Below are 9,837 nucleotides of genomic sequence, written 5' to 3'. Positions count from 1 at the left end.
GAAAGAGTACATTGAGGGTTTCTATGAGGGGTAGGACTTACCTGATGATGGGATAGAAGAAGAAGCAGGAGTCGATAGGGAAGAGATAGGAGATCCAGTATTAGAATCAGAATTTAGAGGAGCTTTGGAAGACTTAAATAAGGCAGAAGGGATAGATAACATTCTATTAGAATTTGTAAAATCATTGGGGGAAGTGGCAACAAAATGACTATTCACGTTGGTGTGTACAACCATCTGACTTTCGGAAAAACATGATTCACACAATTCCCAAGATTGCGAGAGCCAACAAGTGCGAGTTCAAATGGTTCAAATGACTCTGAGCACTATGGGACTTAACATCTGAGGTCATCAGTCCTCTAGAACTTAGAACTACTTAAACCTAAGTAACCTAAGGACATCACACACATCCATGCCCGAGGCAGGATTCGAACCTGCGACCGTAGCGGTTGCGCGGTTCCAGACTGAAGCGCCTAGAACCGCTCGGTCACACCGACCGGCCAAGTGCGAGTTGCTGACAAGAATAACAATCACAAGAATGGGAAAAAAATTGAAGTTTTGTTAGATGACGATCAGTTTGGCTTTGGGAAAGATAAAGGCACCAGAGGCGGAACTGACGTTGCAGTTGATAATGGAACCAAGACTGAAGAAAGACCAAGGCACATTCATAGAATTTGTCGACCAGGTAAAAGCCTTAAAAAAATAGAGGTAAGCTACAGGGAAAGACGGATAATATACAGCATGTACAAGAACCAAGAGAAAACAGTAAGAGTGAAAGACCTAGAACGAAATGCACGGATTAAAAAGGGTGTAAGACAGAGACGTAGTGTTTCGCCCCTGCTGTTCAACATATACGTCGAAGAAGCAGTGGCGGAAATAAAAGGCTCACGACTGGAATTAAAATTTACGGTGAAAGGATATCAATGTTAGGATTCGCTGATGACATTGCTACCCTCAGTGTGAATGTAAAAAACAATTACGGGACCTGTTGAATGGAATGAACAGTGTAATGAGTACAGAATATCGATACAGAATATCGACTGAGAGTAAATAGAAGAAAGACGAAAGTAACGAGAAACAACAGAATGAGAACAGCAAGAAACTTAGCATCATAGCTGCTGATTTCTTATTTATTATTTATATTAAAAGTCTAGTTCCGCTGGACCAAATTGAGGAGTCAATTTCCATGGTTACGGAGCGTGTTAGTACGTGAAATTACAACAGAAAAGTAACAATAGATCGAATAAAAGGTTTATGAATCCTGAAAAAGATAGACTATAAGTTTATGTAAGGGCAGTCAACAATATTCTGATAGTAAAAATGGCAGCATTTAGTCTTTGGACAAGATCCTGAACACATGCCACAAAGGTTTACTATCTATCTGAACACCTAGAAATCTGAGCTGTTCAGTCTCACTAATCATCCGTTCTGTGTCATTATAACATCAGGTTTTGTTGAATTGGGTGTTAAAAATTGTAAAACTGAGTCTTACTGTGGTTTAGCTGCAGTTTATTTACTACAAGCCGTGAACTTATGTCTTTAACTGTGCTATTTGAAACAGTGACCCATTCGGATCCCACCTCATAGACATTCTCAATAATGTGGAAAATGACCTTCTACTGTCTGTTCTTAAAGTAAGCTATGAACTAATTGTGAGAAGCTCCCCATATTCCATAATGGTCAAACTTCTGGAGTAATATTTCGTAACCAATACAATCAAAGGAGGCTGCATATAGGACGCTGGTGTGAACAGTTCTTGAGTACTCCTTGATTGTTTGGGACCCGTACCATGTTGGGTTGAAGGAAGACATCGAAGAAGATCAGAGGCGTGCTCCTAGGTTCGAACAATATCTAAGTGTTACGGAGATGCTTCAGGAACTCAAATGGGAATCCCTGGAGGGAAGGCGACGTTATTTTCTAGAAACGCTATTGAGAAAATTTAGAGAACCGGCGTCTGAAGCTGATTGCCGAACGATTCTACTGGCACCAACATACACTGCACGTAAGGACCACGAAGATAAGCGCTCTATTTGCGAGTCGAACAGGAAAGGAAATGACTGGTAGTGGTACAGGGCACCCTGCGCCTTGCTCTATTTAAGGAGTATCATATAGATGTAGAAATAGATTGTTTTTCGAGATTTAGCACATTGCACTGAGCTAAACCGTTTGGGTGAAGTGACAGTTGTGTAATACCTTTTTAATATTTCTGGAAAATATGATGAATGCAACATCTTTATACACAAACTGTCCAGCAAATCCCTGTGTGTCTGTGATGATGATCACATTTTTATGCATCAGTGTAGAATACACCACATGTTGTGTAATACCTCTACATTTATATTACACATTGTGGAATTCCTGTTAGTGGTGATTAATTAATAAGTTGGTTATGTAGCATTAACGCATACACTGAGGTACCTGAAGGGAAGTTTTGCAATGATTCAATTCAGTGCATACAACCACAATTCCAATTTTCGCCACCTTGCACTGCTTTGAACAACCTCACCACTATGAATGTTAAATCCTTAAACTTGTCTGGGCTGAGTTTGCATCTGAAACCATCATCAGTCTCGTAGTAAAATGGGCAAAACCTTGCGTAAATTTCATACAATAGCTGATATACGTTTTTGTCTTAGTCAAGCCATAAGTTATCATATTAAATAAATTGGGAATGTAAGTAAACTCTACCATTGGTTAGTTTATAGTTGTCAAATACGCTTGACTCCTTTGTCAGGTACCCCTTCCTGTGTGTTTGCACTGCTAGAAAAATAAATCGAGGTGTTTCTAGCTGAACATATGTCTTAATCGTTCGTGCTATGTGAGATGACTCTGGGAAGATCGGATAATCAAACAGCTCCCACGAACAGAAAGTTAATGGCAGTGGATTTCTGGGATTCAGTACACGTAAAGTTCAGACTCTCTTCATCTGCTAGAGATACATGTGCACTTTCCACACCACTTTATGCAACACAGTTTTATGGTCTTCTTCTCCTTGTCTTAGAATGTATGAGTTGTTATCAGTAGCACCTCAGACTAAATTCAGCTCCTGTTTAGCCTTCGGAATGATATATTTATTATGCAAAAAGAACCCCATTAAAATTTTGAGCAGGATACACAAAATAAACGAGCCATGACTTGATCTGTCTATGAACCATCCAGCGTTGTGTAAGGACCTGACCTGATTCCAACAACGTTTCAGATGAAGTCGAATTCGACGCCATTAAGTTCGTATCTTATTTCTTGAAACAGAAAGGTGGCTACATTATGCGTGAGTTGCCATGTCATTGCTGCTGCTGGGGTCTTCTTATACATAAACATCCCCTTCAATGAGAATAAGTTTTTGCTCGGAATTATTAAACCATCTTGATCTTGAATAAGAATTCTTATCTCGTCGTTATTGTTAAATGTTGATGAAGTCAAAAGTATGTGTGAAAAATATTCCTGACTAATGATACACTCGTCATATTGAACTGTAGTTGTTACATTGAGTGACATCATTGTGAGGTCTCAATCGTATTCTTTTAAGAAACTCGTAATTCTCGTGTCTTCTGATCGTTGTCCGCACTGTATTTATACTTAATGCCCGTGATGCCGTTTTAGATGAGGATCTTCGCTACAAAAATCCCATCCTCATCAATGAGATTCAGACGGAGATGGTCTAATGTCTGAACAGTCACTGGGAGGTACGAGGTGCGTGAGAAAAGTGACGAGCCTGACAACACTGTTGGCGACCTAGCAACGCTGTATTGTTCTGCTTGTGTAGACCGGTGTGTTCATTCCTTCCAGATGCTCAGTCTGAGTTTCAGCTCAGTACAGCCGTCAAATGATGTTTGAGAGCGCCGTCAGTGAAGTTGTTTTTTGTTGTGTGTTAAGAAAATGGAATGGAGGAATTTAGAGCAACGTTATGTCATCAGTTTTTGTGTTAAACTTGGGGACTCCATGAGGGTGACCTATGAAAAATTGAAACAGGCCTATGGCCAACATTCCTTATTAAGAGCCAAATGGTGGCCAGGTGCTCAGGATGAATTATATGGAAGGACTGGACGGAGGTTCGGATAAACGCCATTCACCATCTGTAAAACATTCATTATAAAAATTATGGAAAGCAAACATCCAGTTTTACAGTAGGCAAACTTTATGAACATACCCAATGGATACTGGTGCTTAATAAATTTAAAGTGGACTGAATCCAAAAACTTCCTTAACATTTCAAGAATAAGCCCACAGGGCATTTAAATAAAACTTGAACAAGAAATAACGGAATTTACTCTAATTTTGAGTTTACATATTTAGGAAAAAAGCTACCAGTGCCAACATGTGGCATAATTGTTCTGAAAAAGAGGGACTTCTAGAATATTATACCACAATTCAAATCTACAAATGGGATCCCGACTAACATGAAACCAAGAACATGATGGGTAATAAGGAAAATTACTTATAAATGTATCACAATAACATATTGCTTCTACATCTAAAGGCCCTATTAATTAAGAGAACTTGGTCAGTGCCTAAACCTATAAAAAGGTTTAACAAATTAAGAAATAATCAATCATTGCTCTTCAAACATTTAAACCCAGCCAGCGCCAGATAATAAAATTTAAGGAAATTTAACAGTTTGGGCAATGGTTGTCCATGGTCCTGCAAAACATTATCCCAGCAGTGTGAAGCTCTTAAACTCATGTTAATTAAAACACGAAATAGGACAATATCTCTTTTCAAAGAAAGGAAAATAAAGCAAGAGTATTACAGTTATCGTAGCAGAAGCCCATAAGAAGGTTACGTAAATTAGGTCTCTGCAGTGTGAGATGATGCAGGAGGTGGTAGTCTCGGTGAAGATGATGTCGGCAACTGTTGCACATAGACGGTCGGTCCATAAGAGAACTATGAAGTCAAAATATTCGGTGTCCTCCGCGTGTGTCACAACAGCTGTAAGACTGAAACAAACTAAGGAAGCATCTAAGCTGCGGCACTACTAGCTCCTTTCACAATCTCCCATCATCGGATGTTCAGTCAGGAAAGGATTCCCTTAGCAGGCACCACCTCCGCAAAAGTCGAAGTTCTCTGCCTATGGAGTCACCAATCATTTATACAATTTAAAATATTTATACACTGTCATACTTACTGCTGCTGAGCATAAGGATCAGCAATACAGTTACTAGAACCACATCTCAAGCATTGCAGTCCCTTGATTCTGCCCAGCACCAAAAGGCAAGACACTGGGACAGGAAGCAAACCCATACACCACAAATATCGCCTTTCCTGACTTAGCCCATCTAACGAGCTTAACCAGCTCCGAGCTCACTAGGCCGACAGACAGCACGGTAATCTCATGATGCAAAGGCCAAAGTACCTGACGAATCAGAGTCTTCAAAACACCACACACTCGTTACATTAATTCATATAAACTGAATCCCCAAATGAGACGAAAATGACTCGAACGTACAAATGAAATAAATTTTGGCGGTCAAGAAACTCACACGGCCAAGGTCGTGTACAATAAAGTGTACTCAGGTATAATGTCAGAGAACTGTCGTGCCAATAGGCCTCATACCAAATACCAGAGGCCAACATGACCAACCTAGGCCCTACACAGCCATTACTCCCAACTGAGCCAAGTCCGACTTTATGCCACGAACCACACTGCCACTGTCAACAACCACCCGGCCTTTCGCAGCGGCACGACTGTGCCCCCTAGTTGGAAACCGCTCTCTGTGGTGAGGGATCGCTAGTTCTCTGGCGTGCAGATCAGGAGATGTGAAAGAAGGAAGCCGCCACGGTTGACACAATCCGTTTTTGGAAGACTGAGAATATGCTGAAGGTGAACTTTGCTCAGGTTGACCTTCAGCTTCAAAAACGTCGAACATACGACGTTTGGCAATAAGGAGGATCAAATGGTTCAAATGGCTCTGAGCACTATGGGACTCAACTTCTGAGGTCATTAGTCCCCTAGATCTTAGAACTAGTTAAACCTAACTAACCTAAGGACATCACACACATCCATGCCCGAGGAAGGATTCGAACCTGCGACCGTAGTGGTCTCGCGGTTCCAGACTGTAGCGCCTAGAACCGCATGGCCACTTCGGCCGGCTAAGGAGGATCGGTGATATGTTGAAACTGAAACACTTTTACTGACCATCAAATTTTCACCAAAGTTTTAAACACGCGAAAGGTTCGTACCAAAATGATGCCGAAAAACCTCACAACTGAACAGAAAGACAGACTAAAAGTGTGCATTGATCTTGAGAGGATTGCCAATAGTGTGATCACAGATGATGAATCCTGGTTTTTTAAGTACGATCCTGAGACAAAACGGTAAAGTGAGGAGTAGCACACTGAAACGTCCCCTCGACCAAAAAAAGCTTGACTGAGAAAACCAAAGATCAAAACAATGCAGATTTCCTTTTTTGACGGTTGGTGTATCGTTCGTAAAGAATTTGTTGCTCCAGGACAAACTGTCAGCCAAATGTTTTACGAAGATGTACCTAAAAGGCTCAGGAAATAGGTGAAGTGAGTAAGCCCGCATATTCCAAACAAGTGGATGCCCCATCGTGATAACACCCCGTGCCACACAGCCACTTCCACCCACGAATTTTTGACCTCAGAAGGCATTCCTGTTGTTCCACAGCCCCCCTCTTAACCTGATATGAGTCCTTGTAACTTTTCTATTTTGCTGAAGTTGAAAAATATCTTAAAAGGACGTCATTTTGGGACCTTGGAGAACATTCAGAAGAATGTGACCGACATGTTAAAGGTCTTACCAGCTAAAGCCTTGCAGCGCTGCTACGAAGACTGGGAACAATGACTCCGCCGTTGTATAGTTGCCGAAGAGAACGACTTTGAAGGGGACAATATTGTTGTTTGAAAAAACTTAAAACTTCGGTAGATAAGAAATCAGTCTCATTTCTTTTCTCACACACTTCTTGTAAGACACTTGTGACAAGGTTTTTTTGGTCAAGTCGGTCATGGCGATTATTGCTTGTTCACATTAGTACATAGGGTTTTTATTGTTGTTGTTTTGGTCTTCAGTCCTGAGACTGGTTTGCTGCAGCTCTCCATGCTACTCTATCTTGTGCAAACTTCTTCATCTCCAAGTAGCTACTGCAACCTGCATCCTTCTGAATCTGCTTAGTGTATTCATCTCGTGGTCTCCCTCTACGATTTTTTACCCTCCACGCAGCCCCCCAGTACTACATTGGTGATCCCTTGATGCTTCAGAATACGTCCTACGAACCGATCCCTTCTTCTAGTCCAGTTGTGAGGGGTTTTATGGAGAAATAAATAACACACTTGCAGCTCTTAAACTTTTTTTCATTTATAAACGCTTACATACAGCTGGGTGCATATAAAAACTTAAATAAAATTGTAGTTCTTCGACCACATCTGGAAAAATTGGTTCATGTATCCCCACCTGTATCCATGTACAGCATGACTCGTGGAGTTGAGGTTTCTTATGGTGGATGGAAGTATGGTGAGCTAATTCTAGGAAGTTACCCCATAGTGTCTCATAGAATTGGTAGACATATGGCTACCACCTTAGTCGTTACTCTTGCTCATTCTGTATTCCATAGTTGGTGATCTTAAAAGTTTGCTCCTACAGATGTATGCACTCCCAGTTGTTAAATATTTTAACTGTTTCAGGAAAGGTCCTTGTACGAGGGTTGGAACTTAGGTAGTGGCAACTTTTTATTCACAACCAATAAAAAAAGAGTTACATGTTTTAACCTGTTACTGCCCTTCAACGTAGTCACCAGCGTTGTGTAGAACCCGTTGCCAGCGATGTGGAAGGTGTAGTATACCGTTAGCAGAGCCTGTTCTGTTGATGGTGCGAATGGAGCGGTCCAGTGCGTGTCGAATCTCTGGAACAGTTCCGAAGCGAATATCACCAAGTGGTTCCCTCATCTTCGGAATCAAATCAAAGTCACAAGGACTTAAGTCGTATTACTGTTCGTTTTTGGAGCATCACCTGCGACCAGGTTTGCGAAAGAACCGGCGACGCATTCTGCGCAACCCACCCATCATTTTGCACGACAATGTGCGGGCGCATACAGTGCAAGCTGTGGCTGCTCTGTTCGGCCGATGGGACTGGTAATTACTGTACCATCCACAATACGCCTCGGACTTAAGTCCTTGTGACTTTGATTTGATTCCGAGGATGAAGGAACCACTTCGTGGCATTTGCTTCTGAACTGTTCCAGAGATTCGACAGGCAGTAGACCGCTCCATTCGCACCATCAACAGAACAGGCTCTGCTAACGGTATACTACGCCTTCCACATCGCTGGCAACGGGTTCTACACAACGCTGGTGTCAACTTTGGAGGACAGGAACACGTGAAAACATGCAACTCTTTTGTATCGGTTGTGAATAAGTAGTTGCCACTGTTTAAGTTCCAACCCTCGTATGATCACCCAGTATCACGAACAGAGAGTGAACATTTCCATGGAACAAGGCTGAAGGCTGCATTGACACATCACATAGTCGACACCATTTATCCATTTATCATATTACTTTGATATCACTAAATAAATATGGTTCTAATGGCTCTGAGCACTATGGGACTTAACATCTGAGGTCATCAGTCCCCTAGAACTTAGAACTACTTAGATCTACTTAAACCGAACTAACCTAAGGACATCACACACATCCATGCCCGAGGCAGGATTCGAACCTGCGACCGTAGCGGTCGCGCGGTTCCATACTGAAGCACCTAAACCGCTCAGCCACACCGGCCGGCCACTAAATAAAAGGTTTTATAATAGCACAACTAAGTAGAGTTCCCAATTCAGTGCCGGCCGGTGTGGCCGTGCGGTTAAAGGCGCTTCAGTCTGGAACCGCGTGACCGCTACGATCGCAGGTTCGAATCCTGCCTCGGGCATGGATGTGTGTGATGTCCTTAGGTTAGTTAGGTTTAATTAGTTCTAAGTTCTAGGCGACTGATGACCTCAGAAGTTAAGTCGCATAGTGCTCAGAGCCATTGAACCCAATTCAGTGTCATACCGACACTGACCCACTTACTGCGACTGGTGTTAAAATAGTAGGTTAGTTCGAACAGCATTATTTCCACGTCAGGTAGCTATTGCTGCAATGACCTCAACTAGCCCGCAAGGAAAACATGAAAAGAACTATTAGTTAAGCATATTTGTTTTTTCTTCTACACTCTTATTCATCGCCGTCAGTACCTCTTCGCTTGAGTGTTGGTGCACGTCTCAACATGTTTACCCTTTGACGGTTCTCTCACAAGTGGGTGAACTATTTATCTATCACTATTAGCGACTTAAAAAAATACGAATACATTGACTGCCAGTTCATTATCATCAAAATGAATAAGGCCTTCGATACTTAATGCAGAGTGATCATACCCGTTGTAAACTTACGTATATTACAAGACCACTGAAGCATTTTCGAATACGGTCATTAATTCACGACAATGGCGTATTGTAGATACTATGGAGCTAATTACCCATTTATACATCACAAAAGATGTCTGTTATATGCATGAATTTCTAAACATTTTTATAGGGAACTATGCAATTACATTGCTGTTACATATTTCAAGGTCTTTTTAAATAAATAAAATAAAAAAGACAGGAAAGTATTCTAGACAACTTGTGCATGTGTGCTGTGAAGCAGCGTGTTGATTTCGTGCTTCACATCGCAGCCGCTTCTGTTATATGGAAGCATGAAACATGCTGAGTACTATATATCGTACCAAATTACTGTCCAGCGCCCAGCAAGAGCTCCAGTGCCTCAGAATGAAAAATCCAGGCTACACATTCACACACACGGCTCCTGCTCGATAACGCCTTGGCGCGACATCCAAAGTTTTTATTATTATTGTTGT

Source organism: Schistocerca americana, chromosome 1, assembly GCF_021461395.2.
Source record: "Schistocerca americana isolate TAMUIC-IGC-003095 chromosome 1, iqSchAmer2.1, whole genome shotgun sequence".
NCBI classification, from domain to species: Eukaryota; Metazoa; Arthropoda; class Insecta; order Orthoptera; family Acrididae; genus Schistocerca; species Schistocerca americana.
Note: the sequence above shows the minus strand (reverse complement) of the source record.